Source organism: Parus major, chromosome 3 (genome assembly GCF_001522545.3).
Source record: "Parus major isolate Abel chromosome 3, Parus_major1.1, whole genome shotgun sequence".
Taxonomy (NCBI): domain Eukaryota; kingdom Metazoa; phylum Chordata; class Aves; order Passeriformes; family Paridae; genus Parus; species Parus major.
Window position 1 is genome coordinate 60,179,028 of NC_031770.1, and position 16,932 is coordinate 60,195,959.

The 16,932-nt window shown below is 35.9% G+C and overlaps 1 protein-coding gene across 14 annotated transcripts in view; it reads left to right on the top strand.

The window, feature by feature from the left end:
• The window catches only part of PTPRK (protein tyrosine phosphatase receptor type K), a 382,222-nt gene that overhangs the window by 112,479 nt on the left and 252,811 nt on the right, over positions 1-16,932 (top strand). The window lies entirely within an intron of this gene.

A 16,932-nucleotide genomic window follows, 5' to 3' on the forward strand; every position in this document is an offset into this window, starting at 1 on the left:
CCTCCCCATGTCCTTTGAAAAATAACCATACTATCATTCATTTTTATTTTCACCAAATAATCATAGAATGATAGAATGGTTTGAGTTGGAAAATACTTTAATGATCATCTAGTTCCAAACTCCCCTGCCATGGGCAGGAACACCTTCACCAGACCAGGTTGTTCAACCTAGCCCTGTCCAACCTGACCTTGAGCACTTCCTGGAGTGGAGCATCCACAGCTTCTCTGGGAAGTTTGTTTCAGTGTCTCACTAGAACTTTTGAGTCCTTTTAAGGTATATAACAGCATCATTTAATATGAAAGATAGAAAATTATTTGATTTTTTCTTTCCGAAAATGGAGTTAGATGTGGAGTAAGTAATAAAATTTTCGGTTGCACTTGTGCCTTTGAAATAAATTAACATGGATGTTGCAAACTTGTCTGTGCCTGAAAAAGCACATCAGAAAAAAAATTTAAAGAAAAAGAAAAAAATCTCCAAATGAGATGTTTCAGAGCAGCCTACAGTAGTTGCTTCCACAGCCTTTCTGCAAAGACTGACAGAGGGACAGAGCTTCAGAAAACTTCCATCACTCTCAATGTGTGCATTCTGCTTCATTCAGTCCTTCCTTGGGGAAGGTTGAGGAGAGCCCTGAACAGGCTTTGCTTGGGCTTTTTAAGGCTATTTTTATTGTTTACAAAATACTTGAAGTTTTTTTGTAGTCTGGAAGCCTAATTATCTAGCTATCCACAGACAAGGACTGGAAGAGTTCCCAGTTTAATGCTTCTCTCTTGTGGCCTACTTAGGTGAAACAAAATCCTTAAGCACTTTATTTTTACTGCTTATTCACTTAATGTTGTCTATGAAATTCAAGTAACAGAGAGGTTTTTGTGAGGCAGCTACTGGCCTTAAGTGTATTGAAGTCACTAAATTTAAGCTATCCACTGAAGAATTGTGTTAACCAGATATTTACTAGCAGCAATCTTTTTTTATGAATTGGTAGCCTAAAAGTGGAAGGTTTTGTTTTTTAAACGTGGACAACACCTGTGTATAAGAAAGACATATCCTGGAACTATAATATTATGTCCTGGAAATATAATATTACAAGGGTGTTGTTTTGGGAAAAAGATCCTCCACAGGTTTAATGTACAACATAATTTAGTTAAAGCTCTATTTTTACTGAACTTTAAGAGGTTCATTTTTCAACTGCCCATACTGTGCTCCTGGACTCGGTCAAGTTGCACACTGCTTGTCTTTATTTAGCTTATCTTTATCTGTATTTACCTTTCTCTTGGACTTCTCTCCTCCTGCTTCTCTGTCTTTTCAGCTATCAAAGTCTTGCATCTAAAGTCCTAAATTTCCAACATTTCATGTGTTACAACTGTATTTCACCCTTTATTCTCCTTTCCTTTAATACACCTTTGTTTGTAATGCTCTTGTTCTCCATTACTTTGAGATGTCTCACAGCCTTGTATCACAAAGTGTCTTACAGGATATTACTGCTTTTTTGTACTGTGATGTAGTCTAGAGCTGGTCCTGTGGAACTCTGTCATTAACCTCTCTGCAGCCCCATGATTGCCTTTTAACAAGTGTTTGTGTCTTTTTTTTTCTTTTTTTTTTATGTCTAGCTATGCTTTCTTTCACATATATTGATTTTCATCACTGCAATTCCATCTGGTTTTGTGATACTTTTTTTTCACCAGCATATTTGATGTGATTTTTTTTTTTTATATGGTGTTCCAGTGTGATGTAATCCATATTTATTTGTTATATTCTATTGAATTTGCCCGTTGTTTTTTGTGGTTTTTTGTTTTTTTATGGTTTAGGTGTTTTTTTTTGTCTGGCTTTTTAAAAATTTCTTCCCCCTTATATTTACCTTTTTCCTGGGTGATAAGGTTCTTACCACAGGAGTGTCAATTAGCTAGCAGAATAGAGCTTCAATGTGAAGAAGAATGTTTTTGCCTACTTATCTCCTCATGATGAGTGGTCTCAAGTAGAAATTAATAAACCTAACAGAGCATTGTGTAGTATTAAATGTGTCTATTGGCTAACTCGGAAATAATTCAGAGCAATATTGAAGCTTATTGTGCTTAAGTTTGCATGTTATCATCTTGTTCCTTCCTCAGCTTACTTATACACTACCCAAAATGATTCATGAAAGGTGAAGATGGTTTCTGTTGAATCCAATGGAACAATTACATGTCTGGGGGTGGTGCAGGGTTACTCTAGTGCTTTTCATTGCTTTGGGTACCACAGGTTCGTGTGTTCAGTTTAAAATGAAAGACTAAGAGGAAGAGCCTTGTTATGACTCACATCAATTGAAAATTTTCCAGTGTATTGCTTAAAGCGAGTCTCTCTGGCAGCACAGCACTTTCAATAGTGCTATGATTTATCAGTATAGAATTCTCTTTTCATACCAATGTGAGGCCCTTGTCACTTTGGAGTAACTAATCCAATTCTTAAGGCTTTGAATGGAGGTAAAACCTCATAACCATCCCTTTTTTGAAGACAGGAGCAATGTTTCTAATTGTTTGAAATGATTAATAGCTGTCCAAGTAATTGTGCCTTATAAAGACAGTGAGACGCTGATCACTCACAGTAGGAAATGTGCTTGCTGACCTTTGAATTAAAGGAGAAATTGTGGCAGATATTAAAAATGATGGCCTGTTGGTAGTTTTTCTTCACAAAAGTTATACCTGTCTGCTATTTTAAACTTCAGCAGCATGGTTTACATAGTATTGTCATTCATTTTTTTTCATGGAAACTATTGATTCATTGGATGTCATGTAATCTGAAAGCATTAGCAGTCTCAAGTAAATGCTAATTTTCATAAAATTAATATACACTCTGAATATAAATTGCAAAAAGAAACTGACAATTTGTTGCTATGATACAGAACTAAGTTCTGGCAAAACTGAAATACAAAATTAAGGGCAGAGTTTGGAGTAATTGTTTTAGATAGGCTACAGGTGTCTGGCTTTACATAGGTGTAAATATTATGTGTATTCGATACATGTTTTCATTTACTTCTCTTGGCTTCACCCTCCTATATCCCTACACACCCACAATGTCTGAAGGTGCCTTTTGTGTAGAACAATTGAGCCTTGCAGGAGAGAGGCATTTCTCCTGATAATTCCAGCAATATGCATCATTTTATATGCTGATTTTATCACACATTGTTCAAATTAGTTCATTAAAATTAAACATCACCGAATACTTCCATAGCCACCTGCACTGCCTTAATTCCTGTTTTGCTAAATGACTGAGCCATATGGTTGCTTCAAGTTTTGCCTTGCCCTTGCTATGTTGAGTTTTACAAAAATGCTTGATAATTTTAAAGGAAAAAAGTGCTTCTTTCAAAATTTATCTTACATCTCACAAGGTATTATTTTTATTCTGTTCAGTTTCTCAGTAAATTTCCAACTTAAATTATAATTTGTACCTGGCATTAAAAGAAATTAATGGGTTTTGTTAGCTGAATAGACCTTCAAATTATTTTCAACTTTTGAAGGTATTTATTTCATTTTTTGTTTTTCTTTTTCTTCAGATGAAGCAGCAGCCTACTTGTTCCTGTGGGCCTGTGAATCCATTTGTTTACATGTTTATGTATCTTTTATGTAATAATGAGAACATTGGAGAAGAGGATGTGAGATGACAGTTGTCTAGAGCCAGAATACTTTCTTGCATTGACAACTGATGGATTTCTTTTCCACTTTGCCACTATCTGCAATCATGCACTTAGTTACTCACAGCTTTCCCCAAACCAGCAAACCCAAAACCCCCCAGCCCAAACAGTTGATTCCTATGTAATTATGTGAACACGTTTAACTAATTTCCATTGTAAGACTCTAATTTTTTCTTGATGAATTAACACTCAAAATGGAAATTGCTGTGTCACAGGTAACTTTGTTTTAATGGGGGCAAAACATTTCTGGACCTGTGGGTTTCCTTGCTTGCACACCACTGCAGTTCAGGAAGGTGTACCTGGTGCCCAAGCCCTCGGTGTGCAGTCCTGGGCGCTGCTTGGCTGCCAGCACTGGTGCTATGCTGTCTCCCATTTCATGCCTTGTGCTGTCCACCAGTGTTCCAGCATGTCTTCTCCTTCCAGAAGTCTAGCCTGAGGTAGCCATCAATAGCCTTGGCATTGCACTACAGAAGCTGGTGAGGTCCCCTTGCCCCACCTTTCCCATTTCCATCCCTAAGAAAGCTAAGAAAGACCCAGGAGGGGCATGGGAAAGGACTGTTTCAGAGCTGTGTGTGTGACGCACAGGACTCAGGGGTGCAGAGGCTGCCTGGCTATTCTGGATAGCTTGAATGGAGCCACCTGTGAGTACCCTGTCCTCACTAATCCCTGTGGGCCAGGGAATAGCTGCTCTTGCTGCTGACATGGGCATCTTAGGAGTAGGCATTGAAATGAAGTGTCTCTTTCCACCAGAACTGATGATTTTCAGCTCCACAGCCTCGTCTTGACAGTATATTTAAAGTGGTACTGAGCTAAGGTACAGATATTGGAGAGTACCAAGAAAGAAGTTCTATAATATTTAATGAAGTGCAAATTTATTTCTCTAAATATATGAGGAGAAGAAAGGGGAGAAGTAGTTACCACTTAGGGAAGTAAATACTACTTAAGCTTGTAGAAGAAACATCTTGATGAAATTGAAAAGGCTTTATGGCAGGTGAAAAGCTGCTTGGAAAACACTGATAGCATCCAGTCTTTCTTATTGTTTTTGTTAGTGCCATGGATGATGGAATAACAAATGTTCTTTGGCTGAGGCTATTCAGGTTACTCTACCTGCGAGCCAATTTGAGGGTAATCTGGGGTTCACAAATGATTATGATGCATTAGGGCAGTACTCATCAAAAAGAATTGAAAAATAATGAAGAAATGATTTGGTGAAACTGCTCAGGCTTATTACGCTGTTGTGAAAAAGGCAGACAGAATTGGTTTGTAAATGATGTTCTGTTGAAATATACATTAAATAATCTTTTCAGTTTTGCTTTTTTTTTTTTTTTTTTCTTAGTGCAGTTAGAAGAATAGGTAATGTTATTCAGTTTGGAGTATGGAAGGAGAATGCTTGTTCTGGGAAATCTCAGAGGAAAGCAGCAGAAATGACAGAGGGCTAAACAACAGCATTTCCTCTGTGCAAAGTCTGAAGAAAATTAGGATTTTCTCTTTTACAGGACAGAAAAAGGAAATAAAAATTTTCAAGAAGTTAAAGGTTGGTGCAAAGAAGGGAGTAACCTAAACTTCATGTCGGCTGGTGATAGGTTAAACAGTAATAATCTTAAATTGCAGTAAGAGAGATTCAGGTTGATGATTAGATAAAATGTTAATTGAATTCTGTGATTGAGCGCTTAATAACTGTCTCTTAACCACAGTCAGAGGTGTTCTGCTATCTGCTGTCACAGTCTTTTGTCCTGAAATATTTCAATGTGCATAAATGCCAGGAACAGTTATGTCTTCAGTTTGTGAGAAAAGAACGTACACAGAGTATATTGCCTATTTTTATCTATTTCAGTTGGAACGAATCAAAATTCCTTTTCTTTCCCCTAATTGCTGTGCATTTCCATTCTAAATAGGGAAATTCTGGTTAGTCCTTGGTTACTCTCAAGAGGGTTGATAGGTAAAACATAAGAGGAAAAAAATATTCAATCTTTTTTCAAAAAACCTTTTTTAGTAACTACTCTGTCATGATTAACAGCTGTGCTTATTTTCTAAATTTGTTTGATATTCCCTTCACAGAGATTTTTTTTTTTAGAAAAGTTTAATGTTAGAAGACAATACTATGAGATTAATCTCTCTTCATTTTCTGAGATGATACTTGATTCCTAAGTATCATATTTGGACATTCAAAACATTTGAAGGCAGTATTATGATTCATAGCTGTTAGTAACTTCAGTTTTGCTTTATGGTTTCAGCAAATTCTAATTTTGAAAGAAAAGTTTCAGAGACTGAAATTATATTCTTAGTTCGGGATAAGTTATACATTCCCTTAGGAAGTACAACTGCAAAACCTTTATTTAAAAGCCTAATTGCAGCTTGAAAAAGAAAAGAAAATAGCTTTTGGATGACTGGGTACTCTGATATCTGTACTGTGTCACTGGAGAAAACAAAAGTGGGAAATAAATCACAGAAGATACTTGTGTTAAACTACCTCTGGAATATGGGTTCAATGTCCTAATAGCCCTAATAATTATGTACAGTGTTTGACTAATGAATATTAGTGGTAAAATTTCACAAATTTTCTGAAATGGAGGCAGGGTTCTCATCCTTCATGTGGTGCATATTTGGGTAGATTTATCAGGTTTTTTGTATGTTACAGAAGTTTAGGCTAATCACATTAACCTGGTGCAGAGAAAATTGCTCCATGTGCATGAGGTTACCAGCTATTTATTATGGGCTTGGATGCATATGTTTAGTATTTTGCTGGCATTGTGAACTTCAGTATTCAAAATAGAGGAAGATTTAAATAGCATTAGTATGTATAAACTAGCTATTTGAAAACCAAATCTGTTCCAATTTTTATGAATTGGAAACTCTGGTGTCAGGAGGAAAGATGTGAATCTTCATAAACCTAGGTGTTTTCTGAGATGAAAACAAAAATCCCCCAAACAACAAGAAAGACAACCAAACCCCATTCATAGCTGTTGAACTTCAAGTTTTCTCTGACACAGCAGTCTTAGCTTATATGCAGTCTTTCTGCTTGCTTTTCTCCTATTGCTGGACACTGAGGCAAATTATTTCTTTCAAAACACTATAAAAACCACTAGTATGCTAGCATGAGTGATTTTTATAATAGATGGGGTAGAATAGGGTTGTTTCAATCTATTTCAGGAGCATTTCCCTGTAGAGGAAAGACAGTGTGTACTAGAGTGTAAAACCAGTTGAGCTGCTAATATAACTTGAGAGGCAAGAGTTTTATAAGGAGAGCTTATTTATCCGTTTGTTTTAAAACAACTAATTCTGCTGGAAAATACAATGACCTCTCGGGCATCCTAGGCTCCATCATGGCTGATGGAGATGCAGCAGGCATCCAGCTACTTGCAGGTTATAGCCTTTACTCTGGGTGTAATGGCTTCATGCAAATCAGTTGAAGTGTTTGGAAGAGAAGAGTAGTTGATGTCTGTGGAGCAGAGGGCTGTTAGCAAGATGTGAAGCACAACGAGAATTGTCACACACCATAAACCCCATGTCTTTGTTTTAACTGCAAGCACCAGCATCTAGGAGAGCAACAATTTCTAATTTCTGAACTTAAGGTTTTAATGTATTTTGTAAGCCTTCCTAGGTATCGGGACAAATGCTTTAACCATGCTTTGGCTTGGGTTTTTTTGTCCGTTTTTGTCATTTTTATTGTCTGTACAGATTCTTTCTGGTGTGCAACATGTATTTTAGGGTTTTTAATCTAGTTTCTGTGGTAATTAATATTGTGGCACATGAATCCCCATACTCTTGGGTAGTGCATTCCTCAGTGCATTTTTTGCATATGTATGATTCATGGATTTTGCCTGCTCTCTTTAAGTGTTGTTAAATTATTTATTATAATTATCATAGATATATGCGTTATAGGACTGTTTGCAATTGTGAGATCAATATTACCATCAGTAACTGGAAAATCAAAATAATTTCAGAAGCAGCTGTCTGTATATGATCCCTCTTTTTAGCCTCTTACATCTATGTCATATTCAGCTCTTTATGGGGCATTCAGTGTCACTGTACCACACTTGTTAAATTGCTCAAGTTTTTATTTTACAAATATGCATAACCATGTGTTGATGGTCTGGAAGACAGATGGAAGACTTCCTTGGTACTTAATAAATTTCAAGGTTTTCAGCTTTTTTTCCTTAAGGAATTACTTGAGTTCACTAGAGAGTCCTGCTATTGTATTGACAGAGGCCTGACTTATGGTTGTACTCAACTGGAGTGTGAGCCACTGCAAAGTGAGGTATGTACTTCAGAGGGCAGGTCAGATGATGTTTTGAAGAACAGCAAACAAGTTGCTATTAAATCTGTCTTCTGAATGCATAGGGTGAATATTATTTCCACTATTTAAATATTGTTTTATATTATTTTTCAAAACTCCTATCGGTGGTATCCTATCCTTCCCAGCAGCAGGTTCTTAACTTATGTTGTACATTTAATCAAGGAATATACAACTCCTTAACTGTAGGTCCTATACCCGTGAAAGCAGCAAAGTCTGGAAATAACAAAGATTCTTCAGGTCACTGTTACATAAAGTAATGTTCTGAGAAAATGATTTATTTCATAACAGGAAACATTACTATTTGGTGCTGAGAAAAAGTGATTGAAAAGAAAGGAATAAATATTCTTCCTGTTACCAAAAAAACCCTAAAAAACCCAGTAAAAATAGTCTATGAAACTCCCATTCTTTAAATAAATTCTAAGACTACTATAAAAATATAGAACATTTAATTTTGTCTTCTGAAAGTTCTGTAATAGCAGTTGTAATCTGCTGTCACATATGGTAATGAGCCTTTATTTAACTGTTGGTGATGCTTGAAAGTAGTATTTTCAGCAGATAGTTAATTCTTATTTTCTCCCTTCAGATACTTATCCAGGGAATGACCACTTTTGTTTCTGTTCTCGGTTTCAGTGTTTTAAACTGATAGGAGTAAATATCTTCTCAAGACACTTTAATCTTGCTGTTTTGGAAGAATGACTAGTGTGTTAAAGACACTCTTGAGTATGAATGTGCATTCAAAAATTAGATTTTTTCCCATTCAGTTAAAATCTAGATGTCACTTTGTACTTAGGAGGGGAAAAAAGCCTAGAATCTTTGCTGAGTGTTTTTAGCTGGCAACAACTAAAAAAGTAGTTGTAAAGATACATTTTGATCTGCCTTTGTCTAAATACTTTTACGTTAATTGAAAGAAGTTACTTGTAACTATGTTTTTTAATGAAGAAAATTCCACTTATCAACAGTTTCCTCTCTTATCTTGATGTGGCTTCGGTTCTTGTTGGACTTTTCCAGGAGCCATTTCCCTCACCTAGGAAGAAATCAAACTTTTCTGTCTCCTTGCCTCTGTCAAGAGGCAGGTACTGGAGATTTAAGTCTTTTATTATGGGATTTGTGTGTTGCTTTGCAAGGGTCTGGTGAGTGTAGGTGGAGAAGGGCATGGGGTAGGAGTAAAAGTCCTGTGAATTTCAGTAGCTGTGAGCTTTCAGGTTAACTTGGCTGACATTTGTGAATTCTCTGTGAACTTGTTTTTCTGCACTATAGCAGCACACTAAAGATTTAAGCAAGTGCTTAACACTGACATTTTCTATAAACTGTCTGCCCTAGAGTACTCTAAATATTTTCATATTTCACTTTAATTTCTATTTAAATGAATAATACTCCATGGAAATTTATAATCTGATCCCTATCTCTTGTAACATCCTAAGTAAAGTATGTCTCTCTTATCAGCATCTGAAACATCTAAATGCTAAATGTTCAGCAGTGGTGGTGATACAGTGGCATCCTAAACCTGGAGGTGGGTACAGAATGGCCAACACTGGTCTTTCATCCTGACAGGTCTGAACAAAAATGGGTGTAAGAAAGCTCCTCTTATCTAGTCAAGTAATATCAGAGCAGCTAACAGGAATGGTGAAGCAAAATAGATTTAAACTCCTTTCTGGACCTGTTTTTTATGCAGTGAAGTTATTGCGAGTGTTTTTAGGCATTGGTGCCTTCATGCGACTGAAATTTTCCCAGGTGATGCAGGAGTGCCTTGGAATTTGGAAGCTGGCCAATGTTTGCTGCTCTTTGGGCAGCCAGATCAGCACCTGGGTGACTGAGAAGCATCCTGGAGTCACTAAGCCACCATCCGTGGGGTATTTATGGGTTTGCAGCACAATTTCAGACAGTTCAGAGCTGTTTCTACTTTCTTCTTAGCCATCCATTCATGGATGCCCATGCTAAGAAGTTCATGACAGAGGACATCACTTAATCCCTAAATAAATATGGAACTATTCTTTGTGCCTTTTGGTTACTGAAATGCAGCTTACTGTTCAGTAACACTGTCCTTTCATAAGCTTGCTTGATGCACCATATCAAATGTCATTTTCTGAATGCTTTGTTGGAAGGTGTAGTTCAAAGGAGCACAATGCTCTCCTGTAAATAAATGCTCTCTTGTACAGACACTACAAGCTTGCATTGCAAATTTCAGTTGCTGAAATTTTTCTGTCTCAGGTTTTGGAGCTCCTAAAGTCTGTGTTTTAGCTAAAGTCCCATTGCGTGTAAAAAGAGAGGGGAAATTACTATATCTCAGAAACTGGTTTGTCATCATGTTCAATTTTCTCTGTGTCAGTACAAACAGTCCACAGAATTTTGATGTTATGTATGAGAAAACTACAAATTCCAATACTTTCAGCGTGTTTATTTTTCATATTTATTAATTTCTAAACTGTTAGTACAGAGAACAGAACATTTGTAGCTACATCCAGCTCAAGGAACAATTTTAGTCAGAAGTTCATTGTGAACTTCATTGCAAATACTACATGCCTTTGAAACACAGAGTTTTTTTGTTTCTCGTTTTCCCTTTTAATTGCAAACATTTTCTTATTCTTATGGAAGTGGATGAGTCATGGGTGATTTTAGTATCAAGCCACTGTAGCTGTAAATACTGTAAAGTGTTGTACTGCCCATGATATTAATTCTTTGGCTGATTTGATGCTGGTTTTATTTGCCTTGCCTGGATCAGTGTTGTCAGGCTGTGTCCCTGTTGCTTGACCTCATGGGTGTGGTCAGTGGCGAAATCCCAGTTGCATGACCTTGCTGTAGAGCAGGACTTTTGGCATCAACAAGTACAGCCTGGAGGGCAAGACACCTTTTCTCTTCCTGTGATATTGCAATGTCTGTGTGAAACTGATGAATTGATGAGCTCTTGCAGTCCATGAGACTAAGTTTCTGTTCAAATTGAGTGAGTCCTCTGCTTTTATTTATACACTGTAGCTTAATAACCTGCTTTGGGTTGATTCTTTTAATAATTCTCATTTTCTATTGGAAGTAGGAAAACTCCAAAATATTTGCATTCGCCAAGGGAAAAAAAAAAAAAAATCCCTGTCTGTATTGTGTATTTTTGTTTTTATTTTTAATCTCTGTAGTAAATTTGGAGTCTTATCCTGACTTGTATTTGATTTGTGGTGCCTTGGAACTGAGTTAGGCAATGAAGTTGAAATTCATGCTCCTCATTCACCCCTGCTTTCACTTTGACAGCCTGTTAGGAACTTGAAACAAGCCTTCAACATTTTGAGTCTTGTATAGGGCATGATATTGTAAACAAGTGAAGTGGAAAGATATCTCTGAATTGTAGTCATCTAAAGAAATTCTGGAGAAAATCTTCTGCAGTTTACACCAATAACTTTATTTTTGATTTTTTTGCAATGCAAGCATGATAAATCGGGATATAACTACATTGGACATTTTAAGTGTGTATCAAATAATGTGTCTTAAGTAAGATTTTAGTGTTACAAAGTAACATTTTTCTCTAGGCACTCTCCTTAAGGCATGTCCTTAACTGATGGTGCAGGGCACTAAAATTAAAAACCCTAAAAATGTCTCTAGTTTTTCTTCATAATTTCTTTGGGGTTTTTTTTCTATTTTTTTTTTTTTTTCTATCCTAGGTTTGCAGATGTGTACTGTATGTTGGGTAATGGAGGGCAAAAGAGGATGAAAAAGCTATAATGGTCTCAGGTTTTATTAAACCCAAGCACATGGAGGTTTACCTGGAGTATATTTAATGTATTCATAGGCTTTGGTTTTTTTCCATTTTTCTTCCTGCAAGAGAAAAAATTTAAGAGCTTTTGACTTTTTATAATTAGCCTTTGTTTTTTCCCTTCTTTCAAATTACAGTAAAAATTGCAAATACAAGTAAAGAACTCTCTCAAACTGTCACAGGGAAGACATTCTCAGAAGAACAAAATAGGCATAAATACTATTGTGTGTGAAATATATATTTTCTGTGAATTCATATAGATGTCTCTGAACTTTTCTTTGCAGTCTGCTTCCAGTTGCAAGCCTATTTCTCTTATTTCAGCCACTGCTCTTTGCCTGCAGCCTCTCATAAATGTTGCCCTAAACGTTATCAGGGACTGTGTTACACAGTCATTATTAAAAGATAAAAAGGTCACATAGTCTCGAGCTTTAGGATAAGGCACATAAGTGCCTGGACCCTCCACTTTGTGTAATTGACATTGCCATTCACAGGCAGAGAAATTACCACAGTAGGTCCCCAAAATGGAGATGGTTTGATGGTTAGTTCTTCTTTAGAGGAAAGAGAATTTGCAGGAGCTGAAGACCAGCCTGCTGAAAATTACAAGTTTCACACTTCAAATACAAACCCGTTTTGCAGGAAGCAAGGAAGTGAGAGAAAATAATTTGATCGGGAAACTGCTCTGCCGCATTGGTACCTTACAGTGGGCAAATGTTATTTTATAGAAGGGTTTTTTTTTAAAATCTTAGCATGATTTCTAAGCTTCGATTAACTGCTAGGTAATAAGAAAGCTTGGATTTTAGTAGGGGATAAACCTAAGACTTCTCACAATTAATTAGTTAAAGAATTCAATTATTCTAAAATAATCTGTCCTTGCCACTGAACTAGGACATCAAGTTTAATGCTTATCAAAATAAATAAAAGGCAGTGAAAACTGATGTATATACAGCTATGTTTAATAGCATAGCTCAGGGAAAGTCTAGTGTCTCTTATTCCATAGCTGTGTCTTTCAGCAAATGCATGAATTAAATGCCAAGTAGGCATCAAAATCTTCCTGAAAGACTGATCCTAAAGCTGAACTATTTGCATGAACTTGGTCAAAGCTTAGGAGGCAGTGCCATTTAGCTGTTTCATAGTCTGATGTTTCTGTTTTGTGTAGGAGAGAATTGGATTGACCTTTTACATCAGGAATAACATTGGAAGCTATTAACTGGCAAATAGATAGAAGGCACTTCAGAGAAGAAAAGCTAAATGAGAGGATTTGGCTACGTTCAAGTAGGAAAAATTAACACTTAAGCTTCTTTGGCAAAAGAAAACATATTTATGAATTTTAAAGATCGTAAACTCACAAGAATGGAAAAGATTCTTCTGGGAATTACTGAAAGAAGGATGAAACAGCATTACTGTCAAACTACAAGAAAAAAATTCAAGAAAAATGTTACTGATGAGCTGTGTGCATTTTGTAACTGCACTAACTGCCAGAGTAACTAAAGACATCATGCTGGAGCATGGTGAAAAATAGGGAGCAAAAAGAATATTTAAGAGCAATGAATCTTTGTCCTGGCACAGATGTGACTTTGGATACTTCTTTCATTTCTTTGCAGCATCATCCAAAGATGAAATTTGCCCTTTCTGTCTTGTAATAAGAAGAAAAAATGAACTTCCGCCTTTCATGTAAAATTTGTCTTTCTCCATTGCCCCAAATATTTTATTTTTTACCATTTTGGGATTTAATGGAGTAACTCACTTTCAATTGACTTCTTGTAAAATCTTAGTGGAAATAGAACACAGATCAGTGTGGCTTTTCTTCCTTATTTTCAAGGGAAGTAGGTGTATACAGTGTTTTACATCTGCTTGTACCTGACCTTGTTAGGTCAGTAACAATGGGGAAAAAGTCATGGAGCCTGGCTCTACTGGGGTTTAATAAAACACTTAGTACTAGTGTTAGCTAACATTAACCGCTGCTCTTTACCTTTCTGGCAGCTGTGGTGTGTTGACCTTGGCCAGCCCCTCACCCTGCCTTTTTTTTGTCCTTTCCTCAGCAGTACAAGGTGGAAAACAGTGTGGGCAAGGTCATGGATTGAGACAAAGACAAGGAGATGACTTATTTTATAAATCACCAGTTACATTGTCATAGATGAAGCAGACTCATCTTGGGGAAAAATTAACCAAATTTCCACCCCATCAGAGGGGGATGGGAACTGGGGGCTGCAGTCAGTCCATTGCATTTGGAGTTGCTGCTCCTTCCTCCTCACTCTTTGTCCCTGCTCCATCCTGGAGCACCAGTGTGAGTAGTTCTCTGTAACACTTGCTCTAACCTCTCACTGAAAATCTCAAACAGGTAATCTTGGGAATTAATGAGATTGTAAGCTGTTCCCTTGTTTATACTTTGCATTTCTGCCAAGTCAAATAGTATCTTAAGATATTATGAATATTTTTCAATAATATAATTATTAATAACTAATATTAAGATATTGCAAGCATATGCAAATTGGGGAAAACTCCTAACGCTTTCAATTATATTTCTTTACAAGTGAAGAATGACTTTCTTATGAAAGGTGTAAGAAAGTATTTTATATGTTTTCCAAAGATAGAATTTTGCTGTATCGTTTACTCTGGCATTGGCTTTTGTCTTTCTTGGAGTTGGTAGATGACTGAGGGGGGGAACAGGGTTCTGTACATTTGTGGAATACAGCTGCTAAAGTTTAAAAAAATGAGGAGAAGGGAAGTAGTTTCCAAGATGCTGAACAGATGCTTTGCTTTATGATAAATAGTCTACAAATGCTGTCTGGATCATTTCATGAAGAGCTGTGGTACTAACATGTAGAGAGATGTATGCAAATTCACAGTTAAGTATTTTTAAATGATGAAGAATGAGGTTGAGAAAGTGGAGTACTATAAAATATGTTGATATGTTAAAAATGTATGTTGAAGCTTTTGAAGGCAATATCAGATTCCCTTACAAGATCTTTAAATTCTTCTAGTTTATTTGTTGTAATTTAAGTTTGATTTATTTTTCCTTCCAGTGATTTTATCTTTAGAGAAGCTGAGAGAAACAATTTTAAAATCTGCAAAAGTTGATTGTTATATTCTGTTTCTTCCTTCCCCCCTCCCCTGCCCCAAATTCACTTTCAGAAAATGTTGAAGGGTTTGTCTTCTTCTGTATCTTAGCTATTGAAATATTAGAAGTAATTTTTTTTTGTAGGAAAGACTGAGTTGATTTTTGTGTATTGCTTAAAAATATTTGCAAGATACAAGTAACAAAGGCAAAGAGGCAATTTTTATGGCCATGGACAATTAGTGCTAACAGTGTGGGAAGCAGTCTGTAATTTTTTTACTGAACCTTTTCAGTTTTCTGACTCTTATGTGGAAGAAAAAACCCCAAATTGCTGATGTACCGCCTCCCTCTGCCACATGCATAGTGTTTAGTAACAAAACTTCTGAAAATCTTATTCTCTAGTCTGATGATCAGGTGCCCGTAAGAGCATACGTATTATTAAAATAGAGATTACAAGGAAGCATATTATTAATTTTATTCTACAGTCAAGAAGCATAAAAATTGCACACCAGTGGATGTGGTCTACAAACACTTTCTCAGGCAGTCATCAACTGATGCTAAATGATAATCATTAAAGACTTAAAGTAACAGCAAACCTCAGTAGTATAGTATGATTCCTTTGTGCTTTTATAAATGGCTATTAATGATGAAGAAATAACTGGGAATTGCTATTTTACCAAATTCTTCAATAGAAAAATAAATAAAGGATTCTGCATACAATTCTAAATATGAACTGATTGCTTATGTTACATTATAGTAGTTTTTTTTAGAACCTCTTAAAGATGACTACTAAAAATATGGATTTCAATGCACTGTGCCTTAATAAGAACAGTGAAATGAATGTGGAAACAGTGAAATACTTTCATTCTATCGTATTTATTTCTCTTTTTATTTCCTAAGTTTTTAGCACAGACTTGCTTTACAGGCTAGTAAATTAGCATCTCACACAGATGATTTAATCCATGTACATAAATTTTCATCTTTTCCCGAGCAGCAGCTTGTGAATAATTTTCAGAATGCCTAATACATCTGGTTAGGACATACTAGAGCATGATAGTTCCTTATTGTCTAAAAATCAAAGGATAAAATTTGATCTACAAAATAATAATAATTTATACAAACATACTCCATAGGAGATTTTTTTCCAGTATTCATGTACATACTCCCAGGACTTCTGTGGGACTACTCATTTGGGTAAATGTTCACAAATCCATTATTTTTTTTAAGTTTAAGTTATTTTTTTTCTCTATTTTAGATGAATTTAACCTGAAATTTCCTCACAAGAAAAGGGTCTTTATTGTTATGCCCTTTAGGACTGAAAGTAAAAGAAAAATCTGTCAACAGGAAGATTTTGGATTCATTAAGGAGATGGATAGGTAAATTTAGGTTAGGAGACTTTGCTGTAGCAATGATTCAGATCGTATGTTGAATCAGATTTTCTCACTTGTTTGGAAAGTTCAGCCTGGCCTACCCTGTCTAGCAAGCTTTCTTCTGTGGGGTTCACTCACTAGGTGGTACCTGGTCTGGACTTGTCACTCTTGAAGAAACTGATCAGCTCTGGGCTAGGTTAGATGGCAGTCTGTCTTTACCATCCATTCTGCAGGACAGCAGAACAGACTGATTCATTATTACTGCCTGTATAACATGCTGAAACATATGATTTCCACTTTCTGCCTTTGTAGCTAGACAGGCACAGCCTGTTTTGTCTTGTGTATATTTGTAATACACATTTACAAGATGGAGGCTCTTCTAGTTGTAGAAACTTCTTCTCCTTAAATCCATTGGCTAATCGAGCAGCAAGCAAAACTTTTGCAAAGAAATTTGTCTTGGTGTCCTAAGTCAGCTATTTTCATTGCTAATATACCTCAAATTCAAGTCTGCCTCTTTTTTGTTTAGAAATGGATGTGATAAAGCTGCATTGAGGGATGTGGACTTTATTTTTTTTTGTTTTGTTTTGTTTTGAAAATTTGCCAAGATTTTTGAGAGAATTTTGGCCTCACTGACCTCAGGATAATGACGATCCTTTGCTTCTTTTGTTATTTTTTTCCCATCTGTGATACTATTTCCAATTATAAAGGATATACAAATTATATATATGTATAATATATATATATATATATATATATAAAATATAGAAATTGTATATTTCTAAAACAAGAGATAGAAAAGTTTGTAGGTGGAGGCAT